Source organism: Arachis hypogaea, chromosome 1, assembly GCF_003086295.3.
Source record: "Arachis hypogaea cultivar Tifrunner chromosome 1, arahy.Tifrunner.gnm2.J5K5, whole genome shotgun sequence".
In the NCBI taxonomy this organism is placed as follows: Eukaryota; Viridiplantae; Streptophyta; class Magnoliopsida; order Fabales; family Fabaceae; genus Arachis; species Arachis hypogaea.
Window position 1 is genome coordinate 1,065,465 of NC_092036.1, and position 15,688 is coordinate 1,081,152.

Sequence of the window (15,688 nt, forward strand, 5' to 3'; positions counted from 1 at the left end):
TTCCAGCTCAATTGTCTCCAAGAGAACATTGAAATATCAAGATCTGGATTTACTCCAGAGCAAAGATTTGCCTTGTTAGAGTTGATCAAAGACAAAAGTGTGCAGCAACAACCTCATAATGCAAATCAAATTTTGACTAATTCCATTCACACTTCCACTCCAGGTAAAACCATTGCATTACATTTTAATGCGAGAATTATGAGCATTATCACTCCAAAATCTGCACTATGGATCATTGATTCCGGTGCAACAGATCATGTGACTTTTGACTTAAAAGATTTTGCAAGTTTTCAAAATATTGATCCAATCAATGTGATATTGCCAAATGAACCAAAACTGTTAGCACTATCATTGGCACAATCACATTCTCTAAAAATTTTTTTCTCAAAATGTTTTATACATTCCTTCCTTTGATTTTAAATTGATATCTGTGTCAAAGTTAACCTCAAACTTACATTGTCAATTGTTAATCAATGATAAGTGTTGTGAGATACAAGATAGATCCACATCAAAAATGATTGGCATTGCTGAGTGTATAGAAGGGTTATATACAATGAGTAGAGAACCAGAATTCTCTCATTTTCCCCCTCTTCCAACAAAGCAAGCTTCATTGGCGGTAACTACTACTACTACTCATCCCACCACACCTTCACACAGTGAGCACAACAACATTTGGCATCTTAGATTAGGACACATACCTATGCATAAATTGATTTTTCTGAAGAAGTATTATCCTTTTATAGATAGTATTGCTTCAAATTTTCCTTGTGATTCATGTCATTTTGCAAAACAAAAGAAATTATCTTTTAATCTTAGTACAACTAAAATAAAAGATTGTTTTGATTTAGTTCATATGGATATCTGGGGTCCTATTTCTGTCCCTTCCAATGAAGGACATAGGTATTTTTTGACTGTGGTGGATGGTAAGAGCAAATTCACTTGGATTTTTTTTATGAAAACCAAATCTGAAGCATCACAATTGGTTATTAATTTTGTGAATTTTGTCAGAGTACATTTTGAAAAACAAGTTAAGTGTATAAGGACCGACAATGGGCCAGAATTCACTCTAAAATCCTTTTTTGCATCAACTGGAATTTTACACCAAACTTCTTGTGTAGAAACACCAGAGCAAAACGGGATTGTAGAGAGAAAACACCAGCATATTTTAGGTGTTGCTAGAGCACTGCTATTTCAATCAGGAATTCCACATTATTTTTGGCAATACGCAGTTGCTCACGCCATTCATCTAATTAATAGGCTGCCCAGCACTAACCTGAATAATGCTAGTCCTTATAAGCTTTTGTATGGCAACTTACCTGACCTTTCATATTTAAGAGTATTTAGTTCTCTTGCATATGCCTCCACATTAACAAATTCAAGAACAAAATTAGACCCAAGAGCCAGAAAAACAGCTTTTCTTGGTTTTAAATTAGGAACAAAGGGTTTTCGACTTATTGATTTAAAATCAAAGGAAATTTTCATATCCAGAAATGTAATTTTTTATGAAACTCATTTTCCATTTTTACATTCCACTAGCACTGACATTTCTGAAGTGCCCATTCGTACTCCACAATGCATTGATCTTTTTCAATATGATACACCATCCACACATCATTTGCAATCACCCACACATACCACACTCATAGATTCAAATGAACATTTCTCAAGCTCAATGCACTCACCAATTTCCTCACACACCATTGCACCAATTACCACACCACACACTGATAATGCACCTGCATCACAACACTCTGACATCACACATGACTGCATTACTAGAAAGTCTGAAAGAGTCAAGAAACCGCCTGCTTATTTGAAGGACTATCATTGTTTGACAACCCACACAGCTCACTCTAGCAATGTTTCCAACTCTAACTCTTTATATCCTATCTCACAACACTTGTCATATGATAAACTAACCCCGAAATATAAGTCACTTTCTCTAGCCATCACCTCAAATCAAGAACCTAGCACTTATGAGGAAGCGGCTGCACATGAATGTTGGAGAAAGGCAATACAAGATGAATTGACAGCTCTAGATCAGAACAGAACTTGGTGTCTCACTGAACTCCCAAAAGACAAGAATGCTGTGGGTTGCAAATGGGTTTTTCGGGTAAAATTCAATCCCGATGGCACCATAGAAAGGCACAAAGCGAGGCTAGTTGCAAAAGGATTCACTCAAGTGCAAGGAGTAGATTATGGTGATACTTTTAGTCCAGTTGTCAAAATGACTACCCTACGAGTAATGTTAGCATTAGCAGCGGCAAAGAAATGGCATTTGAAACAGCTGGATGTCAACACTGCCTTCCTTCATGGAGATTTGGACAAAGAAGTTTATATGAAGATACCACCCGGTTTGGCTGTGTCACAACCAGGTTTGGTTTGTAAATTGCAAAAATCTCTATATGGGCTTAAGCAAGCAAGCAGGCAATGGAACATTAAGCTCACTCAGACTCTTGTGGATGCTGGTTATAAGCAGTTTTTTGATGATCATTCACTCTTCATTAAGAAACAATCTCAAAGCTTCACTGCCATTCTAGTATATGTTGATGACTTGGTTTTAACCGGGAATGACATTGGTGAAATCAATTCCATCAAGCAAGATTTGGATGACAAATTCAAAATAAAGGATCTTGGTGATCTCAAATACTTCTTGGGAATGGAAGTAGCACGCTCTAACTCTGGAATTCACATTTATCAGCGGAAGTACACCATGGACCTTCTCAGAGATTTTGGTTATCTAGATTGCAAGCCTCTCTCTACTCCATTTGATTCTAGTCAGAAACTTTCAAAGGAATCAGGTACCATTTTAACAGACAACACTGTTTACAGGCAGCTCATCGGCCGACTCCTTTACCTTACAAATACTAGACCCGATATCTCTTATGCTGTGGGACGTTTGAGCCAATTTTTGGACTGTGCAACAACTTCTCACCTACAGGCTGCTTTTCGTGTACTCCGATATTTAAAAGGCCGACCTGCAACTGGTCTCTTCTTCTCCTCTACTTCTAATCTGCATCTCACTGGATTTGCCGATGCTGACTGGGCTACCTGTGCCGATACTCGTCGCTCCATTTCCGGTTATTGCTTCATGCTTGGGAACTCGCTCATTAGCTGGAAGAGTAAAAAGCAAACCACAGTTGCCAAGTCCTCTGCAGAAGCTGAATATAGGTCTCTTGCTGTTGCCACTTGTGAAGCTAGTTGGTTATCTTTCTTAATGGATTTCATTGGCTTGCCGCTTCAAAAGTCTATCACTCTATTCTGTGACAACCAGTCAGCCATTCACATTGCCAATAATCCCATTTTTCATGAAAGAACTAAACACATTGAAGTGGACTGCCACATTGTTCGTGAAAAGCATTTGTCTGGTCTCATTCATCTTATGCCAGTTCGTTCAAAGGATCAACTTGCTGATTTTCTTACCAAAGCTCTGCCACCGGGTCCTTTTCTTGCCAATGTTTCCAAGCTAGGATTGTTAGATTTACACAATTCTAACTTGCGGGAGGGTGTTACCTAGATTATTTCTTTATCAATAATAGGTTTACCATTGTAATTATTTTTTAGTGAGAGTACATAAAAAAAAGTACATAATATATAAGGTGTAATAACTCAACAAATATTTTCTAAGGGAGATTTTTCATTCTCTCCAATAATGAGAAGAACCTATCTCTCTCCCTCTCTTAATCCCTTCTGATTCATCAAACCATCAACATCACAGCTTGAACAGCTTAGGGCATGAGCTTATATATTTTTTTCAAACAATTTATTTCATCATATATTTTTATCCTTTGGTCCAAATTAATTTTTTCTTCTTAACAATAACTTTTCTCTCTATTACTTTGTTTTTTAATTTTTGGTTATTTTCGCTATCAAATCACAAAAATCACCACGACGATTACAGTAACTACTATTGGTGCTAGTTTTCTGCCTAGAAGAAAATAATAATAATAGAGGAAAATTGTATTTTTGAAAGGAAATAAGTTTAATTTTGACCAAAAAAATTAAAATAGGACGAAATAAAAAATTTAAGACAGAAATATATATAATATTTTAAATGTTAGTGATAAATTAAAATTTAATCTAAACATTAAGAATTAAAATAGTAATTTGTCCATATTCAATATATATTCCAAAAATTATAACCACTTATTTTTTTATTTTTTTATAAATTATTTATCTGAAAACTGATGCATATGAATAATTATATCTATATGTCCCTCGTACAATTATCTCTTTTGAATAAATGTACTATGCACACAGACCTATTTTCTTTTCTTTTGTTTGCCTTATACTTTAAAATTCATTTTTTTTTACTTAACAAATATCAAATTCTAATTTTTTATAATAAAATTTTTAATATCATATTATAAAATTAAATCACTTATTCAAAACAACTAAAACTGATGATAAGTATATACATAATTATTTCTAACTATATAAATAAAATAATTAATTATTACTATTATTCTAAAACATATATTAATTAAAATATGCTCGAATAACATGTAATAATTTCTTAAATCTTGTACTATACAGATGCACCCTCTACCCTCTCCAACACGTTTAATATATGTGTTTGTGGATTTAGGTTTTGCCAACAAAGTTATCAGATGAGAGACCCCATTTCCTAATAATAGCAGATTTATGACGCTGCAACTGCAACAACATCCAGTTTCTGATTCACATTTTGGAAACAATAGCTTTGATTTTTGGTCATTCCATGCTCTTAATGATTTGTTCAACAGATATGTATTTTATTAGTTTGAAATTTAAAGGTGCCATTCTGATTCGTTGTGATCACAAAGTGCCATCAACTACACGGATGCCAAGTTTTAATTTATATCAACATGCATGCTGCTAAATAACGACAAAGCCTCATAATAATTATACTAATGCATTCAAAAAATATGATTTTAGATAAATTAAGTTAATTAATGTATAAAACAATAATTTTGTTAACTCCACTTCTTTTTCATAATTACTCTCTTCCTATCATGCACGGGACAAGACACAACACAGAACACGCCAATACACGAATTTTAAAATTGTATAAGACACGGGAACACGTATTACGCATATATATAAAATATAAAATATTTTTTAAATAAATCGTAATGATATTTTGATATTTTATTGATATTAAAATATAAATTAATTTTTTTAATTATATATCAAGTATTTAAAATATTTTTTGTTTTAATAAATAATAATATATACTATATCTAAATTTATTTTAAAAATATATGTTAACAATAAGACTGGACGCACTGACATGTGATGGTATTTAGGTGTATCCAAATGTGTTCGGAGAAGAATTTTTTACTTTTTATTAGGACACATTTTGATATAATAAACACGCGTGTCGAAAATAAGCATAAGTTAATTCTTTCGATAAATTTATATATTAAAAAGTTAAAAATTTTATACTCTTTATTAAAACCTTTTTTTGTGTAGTCACAAAAAAAAAAACCTTTCTTGTGTGTGAAAATAGCAGGGAAGGAAGCTTAAGCTTCTGAAATTTGAAGTGGGCAATATTCTGATATAATATATGGTAATTATGTTAACGGTAATTGAAAATTGCCACAAATTCGTTTCTCAATGTTTTAAAGGACGGCAATCACTTAAATGTTAGTAATCTATTTTGCAGTATTTTAGAACAGTCGCAAATTGCTTAAAAAAACTGTTGCTAAATTATGTGTTTGCTGTAGTGATGATATATGATGTATTATATGGTTAAAAATATAATTATTTATGTATTTTCTTTTGTTAGTTTAAATTTTTGAAAAAAATAATATTATGATATAATATTAGAATTTTTATGATCCAACGATGATTTAGAATTCGATTTATGTTAGACTGGAAAAAAAACTTTTGTCTAAGACAAATTAAAAAGATAAAAAAAGCCTATTTAAAAGTTTAAGTAAACCCAAAAAAACTTTTTTTTAGAGAGAATATTAAAGATATAACCCCTTATATGCCTCCTTCTATTAGCTTAACTTTTTGGAAGAAGTGGTTTAGGCAACAAAATATATATATAATTTAAATAAATCCAAAAAGAAATTCTTACTTACTTGAAAGGACTCGTTATTAGAAATATGTCATTTATGTGTCTTCTCTCATCAATTTAAGTTTTGAGAGAAGTAACATCATGACATAAATTCTTTGTTATTAATTTTATACACGTAACTAATTATGATAATAGAGTAGATAACGATTGATTTTTACACTATTAATTATGTCATTTATATATATAAACTCACTTTGATTCGGTAAAGATATGTCAGATATTCGTATATACAAATTGTATTGTCATTTTTATATGCAACAGTAAAATCATTAAAAAAAAGTATTGTTATTTAAACAACTCACCTAATTAACTAATATCACAAAACAACTCCATTCTGAATATTATTTTTATCAATAAAGTTAGGCATCTAAGAGTATTTTAAATCTAGTTTTTAACCAAGTCATCGTGCTCTTCTGCTTTTTTGTATGTATGTACTATCGTTCCTCTTCTTCCTCCTCTTTCTCTTTCGTTATCATCTTCTATGCACTCTCATTGCTTTTTCTGCGCGTTTCTTTTTTCAGCGTTGTCCTCATTGCTACTGTTGTCGTCATTGCTATTGCCACTTTCTTCTTTCTTATTCTTCTTTTTGTTTAATTAATTTTTTTCTTATTTTTCCTCCTCATCCTACTTTATAATCATCATCATCGTCATCATTGTCTTCTTCGTCTCTTCTTCTTCATCTTTTTATTTAGCTTATTCTCTTTTTTCTTTTTTCTCCTTATCTTCCTTCATTATTACCATCATTGTTATCTTCATCTTCCTTCTATATATGTTCAGCAACACAAAAAATTTGATATATAATACATATATTTTGGTGCACAGCACAAAAAAAATTAGTGCATAATTGTATTAATATATTTTTGTATTATATGCAAAAAAATTTATACTATATTTATAAATTCATATGTTATATACAAAATATTTTGTATTGTGTATAAAAATTTATATTTTTATAACAAAATTTTTGTGCTCTCTAACAAAATTTCTATGTTTAAAAAGCATAAACACAAAGAATCACAATATGAATAGATTGTATTTTTTTTCACTCAACTTATATTAATTTAATTAGACTTAATTATAAAAAATACTGGTATATATAGCATTATCTTGTATATATAGTATTACCCCATATTTTTACTGGGTCACGTGGACTGAAAGTCAAACCAAATCGGAATATTAATCATCATACGCCCTTTGTGATTTTACATAGATCATGTTATCATTGCATAAGTGAATATAGTTATTTGGATGAGTATTTAAATAGGCTTTCTGTAAACATAGTTTACACATATATAATAGATATTCTTGTCTTGCTATTAGACCACAGTATATATAAACTCATCATGCATTGTCTCATTGTATATTTAAAGATAATAGTACAAAATAACAAAAAGGACAATAATGTTTATTATGACGGTTCCACATGTTAGTGTCACTGTGTTATGTCATGGTGTAGAAGGCGCTTGTTCGTGTCTCAAGTTGATATATATGTAAGTAAGCCAATTTCGATTTTGCTTTAAACGATGATGTTTCAAATTTATTTTGGCACTACATATGAAAACAAACAAATACAAGTTAATATAATATGGCTAGCAAGTATAACAACAAAAACAAAATATCAAAAGTTACAAATTTCAAGTACTCTTCAGACTGTTATGGAAGCCCTCCAACCTTCTTTTGAATTTTCAATAAATATAAAATTAAAGTAACTCCTAATTTGTCGTATTTTATTGATTGTTTAACCATATCAATAACGGAAGCATTCAGAATTTTTAAGTAAAATATTAATTAGTTGATCATATATATCTAATAAGTATCTCCATGTAAAACTAATAATTTTTGTGTTTAGTTTTTCTATATTTATATATATTAAAGAGAATCTGAGAGTAACAATTTCATAGATCCTTATTATAGGGTAGCATGCTTTGTAAATCTCAATAAGAAAAGGTATTAGTAATTGGACTCAATATAATACAGTACTGGGATTGGATATTTTCGAATATTAATTAATTACATGGATCTAGGAAGCATGTCTGTCAGATTAATCGATATTCCCAATTGGCCTCAAACCGATATAAATATAAACATATTTCATTTGCTATATTGGCATTTCCTGTCATTGAATTTTTTTTTTAAAGTAAAATTTTCATCCATAGAAATACCAAACAGTATTTACATATCACAAATGGCATAAAATTTACTTTTAACAAAGAAAATAAATATCCATTTCGATAAACTGTTATTTCTGAGTGGGATCAAAAGTTCCCCGATAAGATATGTATATAAGGGTAGAAGTTTTATTTTTTTTTTATTGGAAAATACTAAATTTTATATTGAATATTTTAATTTTTAGTAAATTTTTTTTACAAGTTGTTAAAAATTATTTTTGCATTGTTGGACAAATTACTTGTTTTATTATTTTAAAAAAGAATCAATTTGTCTTGTAATTATATTTTATAGAAAATTAATTTTTATAATAAAATCTATTAAGAATTTATTTATCTAACATACATATTAGAAATTTAATTGAAAGCAATAGAAAAACTAATATATCCAATAAGAATAATTTTCAAGTCTTTTTAGTACGTGAATAAGAATTTGTTAAAAATCATCATGTCAGATATAAAATTTTTGGAGACGAAGTTAAGAATAAATAATTATATTAAATCATTCTACACTCAATATTATTTAATTATCTTGTTTGATTTTTATTATAAAAATATTTTTGTAAAAATCGGTCTAACTTAGACCGATTTAGAATTATAACTTAATATTAAATTGTTATAAATTGTTTTAGTTAAACTGATTTATCATATGAAGACATCACTATGTAAATCATTCTTAGTAAGCTATAATATTAAATCGATTTGAGTTAGATCCATTTTATAAGAACATTTTTGTAACGAAGTCAAAACAAGTTGGATAATATTAAATATAGAATAATTTAATTTGGTGATTTACTCCTAATTTAGATATTTACTTTTTTAATTTATAGTGAGATGAGGTTTCAATTTTGGAGTGAAGCTTAAGATAGTGTACGTAAACACTTGGTTTTAAGGAAATTTTTAAAATGCATATTACATTACACAAATAAATTTATTATAAAATAATTAAATTAAAAATTATCATTATAAATTAAATTCATTTCTTTACGAACATATCAATCTATTTCATACTTTTAAAATAATAAAAAATTATTAAAAACTAATTAATGTATTTAATATAATTTTTTTAAACCAATTTAAATATTTATTCATTAAAATATCAAATATGTCCAAAGAAGAACCTGCACTATTAGTGAAATTAATTTTTCTAATTTTGTCCTTATTTTTAACCTCTCCTAATATCAACTCCAGTCTCACTTTCAACCCCACCCACCAGCCTAAATCAACCCGCACCACCATCACCCAATGACAACAACTCCATTTGACGGAAACAAAATATAATAAAATAATATATTTATATATAAAGTATATATTTTAAAAAAATTGTTTTATTATTTTAAATGGATTATTAACTACAAAAATAAGTCAGTTGGACTGATTAATAGATTTTTTTACTATTTTTTTTATTTTTCGATCGATTCATTGCCAATCATTTATTTTATTTGAATCGAACCAATTTAATGATCAATTTTTAGTTAATTTAGTTGAATTGATTAGTCTGGTGTAATTTTTAAAGAGATAATTACTAAATCAGTATTTAAAAGATTCAAATACTGACAAATTAATATCTAAAAGATATTATTGACAAAAAAATTCTTAAATAATTTAAAAATATGACAAAAATAATTAGACATTAACTATCTCAATTTCTATTAAGAAAAAATATTGAGATGGTAAACAGAGTAGATTACATAGCAAACCCTCTCCAACAATATATTTATTTGGCTTTTTTAATTAATTTAAAAAATAACAAAGTGAAAAAATAATAAATTTCTAATTTAATTTGGTGAAAAAATCACAGTTCAATGGAAAGAAACCAAATTCCTATATCCAGGAAGGTATGGCAGCAATGGAAGTCCCTAATGGCATCGTTATGCTCACCAAGAAGAACAACGATAAAAGAGAGAAAAGGCCGAAACAGAGGAGAGAGAAAGGGAATGAGAGTAATGGAGGGTGAGGGAGCTAACGGTGACGCAGAGGAAGGAGAAAAAAGAGGTGACTGTAAATGTTGCAAGTGTGAGGAGTGTTGAAGTTAGTCCCACATCAAAGAAAGTAAGGAAGAGTGAGGAGTTTATAAGATAAGAGACTCATTAACTTGCTACCTTAAAGTTTTGAGTATTCAATGTGAAGTATCGAAAGTCTTCCGGGCGGTGTGTCCCGCAGTGTAGTGCGGCGGTGTGGTGGACGAATACTAGTGGTGGAGGAGTTAGAGGGGAGTTTATGCTTGATATGGAGGCTCACACTTAAGGAAGAGATTGTTAATGTTGCAAGTGTAGTGAGGAGTGGTCAAGAGCTCCCCACGGTTGGCCCAACAGTGACGCCGCTGCAGTCCATCGCGGTTGCTGCAACTATCTTCTCCTTACTTTGTTGTGATTCTGCCACTATTGTGCTCTGTTCTTTCACTAATTCTATCAATTTTTTTTCAGATATGTGAGCGACGGGTTCTTATGAAGTTTGGACATTCCGCACAAATTTCATGTGAGCGTGGTAGTTGCTGATTTCTATTGATGCCACTCTTAATTTCTCTCCTGTCTATTTATCTTCTCTTTACCATAGATGTCGTCAAAACCACGAGGAAGGAAGAGAAGAAGAGAAGTTTGAGGAGCTACTGCTCCTGCTGCGACGACCATTCCTCTTGGAATTCTGTTGCGCTACCACCACCATACCATACGTGAAGGGGAAAAGAAGAAGAAGCTAAGAGATGCAGATTTTGCAGCAAGAACGATCCTCTCTAAATGTTAGGATTAATGATTTGGAAATTTTTTTATTTAGAGATTTTAGTTTTTTTCACATATTAAAATTTAATTATAAATAAAAATGTCACATAATTATACAGCTTTTAGAGTTTGCTACTTCATCTCTAAAGTTTGTCACCTTAGTGTTTTTTATTAACAAAAATAGAAATAGTTAATGTCTGATCATTTTTGTCAAATTTTTAAATTATTTAAAAAAATTTTTGTTAATAACATTTTTTAGATACTATTTTATTAGCGTTTGAATCATTCAAGTACTGATTTGATAATTACCTCGATTTTTTAAACTATAAAAGTAATTCATTTTTAAACACATTGCTTAAATAATATTTAAGCGCACGAATTTAATTATATTACTATATACAATTGTATTCATTTATATCCATCCATAACGAATAATCTCTTACCTCCCTGACACAACACACTAGACGATAACACCCTATACACAACCCAGACAAAAATAGAGAACATGTGGGTTAAGATTGAGTGAGAGTGATTTAGTGTTTTATAATTAATTTGTTATTTGTAATAGAGGAGTTTTGTTGTTTATGATAGAGCAGTTACCGTGACCAATTTATGTCAAAGTTTACATAAAAAAAATATGCGTATCTAAATAGCATATAAATAAGGAGGTATTTTATGGTGATTATGTTTTGTGTATATGTTTTTTTTTTTTCAAATACTTTTATTTTTATCAAATTTCCTAAATATTCGTCCTATTTAATGTTCAATGTTTTAAAATCGTCTCAATTTTGTCAAATCGCTTTAATTTTATCTTATCGTCAATTTTGTTAACAAATTATTAATGGCAGGATATCATTAAGATAATTTTAAAACGTTAGGTACTTAAATTAGATGATTTAAGCATTAAGAATTACTTTGAGACTTATTTCAAACATTGGAAACAAAATAATATTTCACTCATAAATGAAATTAACGTTATACCTATAAAAGATGAGATTCTTTTGACAAAAATTTTCAAATTCTAAATTTTCGTTGACTCTTCTAAAAAATCATCCAAAATTTTCAAATTATCCCTACACTTTAGCTTCCATCTTCTTCAATTCTATCTCCTCGTCCTCTACAAGTCACCGGACACCACTGCCCACATATCCTCTCTCCCCCCTATGGTCATATTTATTTCCATTCTACGGCTTCGAGCTCGACGTTCATCATATCTGACCCTGCCATTATCACGCTATTCTTTTTCTACCTCTTTCTACCTCCACCTTTAATGTCACCTTTTAGCTCTTTTTTGACACTCTTTACATTTTTACCTTCATGATTTTATATTCTTGTTTTAAAGTTCTGATATATTTAACGCTTCTCACTTCTCTATATTTATTTCTTTCTTTTTCATGATGTCGTTGTGTGCGTTTCTCTCTTCTTTTGTTGTCTATTACGATTTTTTTATTGATGTTGAATGTTTATGTAATTTGTAGAAGAATATCATTTGATTTTTTTTTTTTTAAATTGATCCATTTGTTTATGATTGATTGATGTTGTTAATGACGGAAAAATTGTAAAAATTGAAATGATGAATTTCAAATATGATTTGAAATTGATAGAGTTAGCTATGGGTGGAGATGAATATAAAGGGATGCAGGGTAGTGATGAATAGTAGTTGTGTGATAAAGATTAGGATGGTGGTAGGGGTGGCAAAGTGGGACGGCCCGTCTCAACCCGCTCTGTTCCGCTCCGCTCCGCTCCGCTTAGGATCGCTTTATAAACGGGGTGGGTCGGTCTGACCCGTCAACTAAGATGGGTTCAAGATGCTAGTCCATCCTACTTTATGGCGGATTGGCGGGTTTGCGGGTTAGCCCGCTTGACTTTTTTTTTCGAAAAATAAAATTTATTAAAATTAACCAAAAAATAATAATTAAAAAATTAAATACAAATAAAAAATAGATAAATTATAATATTTTTCACTATCTTTTTTTTTATTTTTAACTTCAATAAAATTGTCTAAAATAATATTTGTCAATAGAATTATCTTTATTTTAAAAAATAAGTCATATAATTTGAGCAAATATACGAAATTGTAAAATAAAATAAATAAAGTTAATAGCTAAAAGAAGAATAAAAACAAAAACAAAAAAAAGTGTTTGAAAATTCTATAATTATTAATTTTATAATAATAATTACTCATTTATTTAATAAAAGAGAAAAAAATAAAAATCTCCGTTCCAACGGACCGCCCCGCCCCGTCCTGCCAAAACTCGCCTATTTGACGGTATGGGTTTGACAGATTTTTTTAATTTGGTGGGCTCTAAATCCTAACCCGATCCACCATTTTTTAGCGGGTTTAACAAATCGGCTCGATAGGTTCAACCTGTTTTGCCACCTCTAATCGTCATAATGAATGGAGTGTAAGTAGAATTTGAAGATGATGAAAAAGATAAATGTTAGTTTTAAAATTTTAAATGATTTTTTAAATAAATCAACAAAATTTAGAGTTTAAATAATTTTATTAAAAAAATTTATTTTTATAAATATAATCTTAGTTTTATTTTTTTTATGAATAATATTATCAATATTCTAAACATTTTTAAGTAAAAATGATAGTTTTCTTGATTTTTCTTTTTGGTAATTAGTTTTCCTAAATTTTACTTCCACTTCCACTTCCAGTACTTTTCTTTTTCTTTTTCCTTTTTCTGTGTGTCAGCAAGTGTGCAGCGAAAAACAATGAAACTTTCTTATATATAACGACAAAAAGGGATAGAACTGCCCACATTACCGCACTCCCATCCTTTTCTTTTTGCTGTATTGTTTTGGGCAAAGGTGAAGCCCTTGTATATTACAAATATAAAATGTTATAATAAAATAATAAATATTATATTAAGTATTAACATATTAACATCAATATCAATCATCAATCAATATATATTATAGAAAACATTTCAAGTTCTTCGGAAAGTATCGGTATACCATTTATTTTAACCGTTAATTTTAATTAATATATTATATATATTTTTTATAATTCAAATCAACGGTTAAAACAGCTGGTGCACCGGTACTCCCGATGCACTTAAAATACTTCCTATATTATATAAGCGTGGGATCTACTTACACAATTGAATACCTTTTACATGTATTAATTGGCCGTAAATTATATATCACTCTTTTATTATAACTAAAATCAAGTAATTTTTTTTAAATTAAAAAAAATTATCTTTTTTTTTTTATTTCTCTCGTTCTTTTACCAATCTATCTTTTATATATATCATTATTAATAATTAATTATAAATTTAACAATTAAAATATACAATATGATATTTTCTATTTACAATTATAATTAAAATATAATTATATTATATTACTAAGTTAACAACCAAAATATGGCACATAATACTTTTTCATTAAAATTTAGATAAAATATTTTTTTTAAATTAATAAACTCCCTCCATTCTCTCTTCTATTTCTCTCTTCTATTTCTCTCTATCCTTCCCACTCTATATAAAACCTATCGTTTATATTTTATATTACTAATTTGACCAACCAAAATGTGTAATGATATATTTTTTATTGCAATTGAAATAAAAAATTTTCTTTCAAAATTAACAAATTTTCTCTTTCCTTATTTTTTATCTTTCTCTTTTTTTCTCTTTTATTCTCTGTTCGGCTCTACCTTTTTAATTTATAAAAAATAAAATTAATAAAACAATATAAATCAAATAAATTTAAAAATTATAAAAATATATATTAAATTTATAATTAAATATATTATAAAATAATCCCGTAATATTATGCACATAAAAAAATATATTATTCTTATATGCATATTTTTTAATTTTTTTATCTAGTATCAAATTTTTACTATTTATTTTTTTAATATATATTTTTACTTCTCTTCTTTTAATATTTATTACATATAATTTAGAGAGAATATTAATATTATAATTAATAATTAGAATCAAGATTCAATTGCTTAAAAAAATTAACTTTTAGTTAATTTTATAACTATCAATATAATTTTTTTGTACTAATATTTAATTTTATATATATAGAGAGAGTATTATTTTTAATAACAATTATGAAAATTATTTTTTTATTTGTACAACAGGCTTATTATCTAATTAAATATAAAAATATTCACATTAAATTGTTTCAAATTTTAGATAATAAATATTAAAATTAATTATTAGTATAAAATTAAACTCTTTTACATACAAATAATAACTAAAAAATAATTATTCAATTTTTTTATCAACAGAAACTCTGACATTTTTAGTTGATGGAAACTTTTATCCCTTACGACTTTTTTATAAAAGTAATTTAATTCTAAAAAATTTTTGCGCCATAAAATATAATTTCAAGACAAAATCGACATCATTTTAAAATATTTAAATTTCGGTATGTTATTATGGACACAAGTACTAGTATTATAATATAATAGATAAAAACTCACATGTAATTATCATGTAAAATTAATAATTGAAATTATTTTATTATTTGTACCAATTAAATTACAAGTGTGCAAATTTTATTATCTAAAAATCAACTAATTCTCCGGTTATACAATCAAATATTGCGTGGATTCCAAATTTGATCTACCCACCAATTATAATAATATTATAATAATATATTATTATTTTGTGGATTCTAGGACAAACGTTAGTCTTCTAGATACTGGAGGACAATTTGGGCATCACAAAAGACATTTAGACAAAGGGGAACCCCACAAAACCTCTAATGCTTTGAAG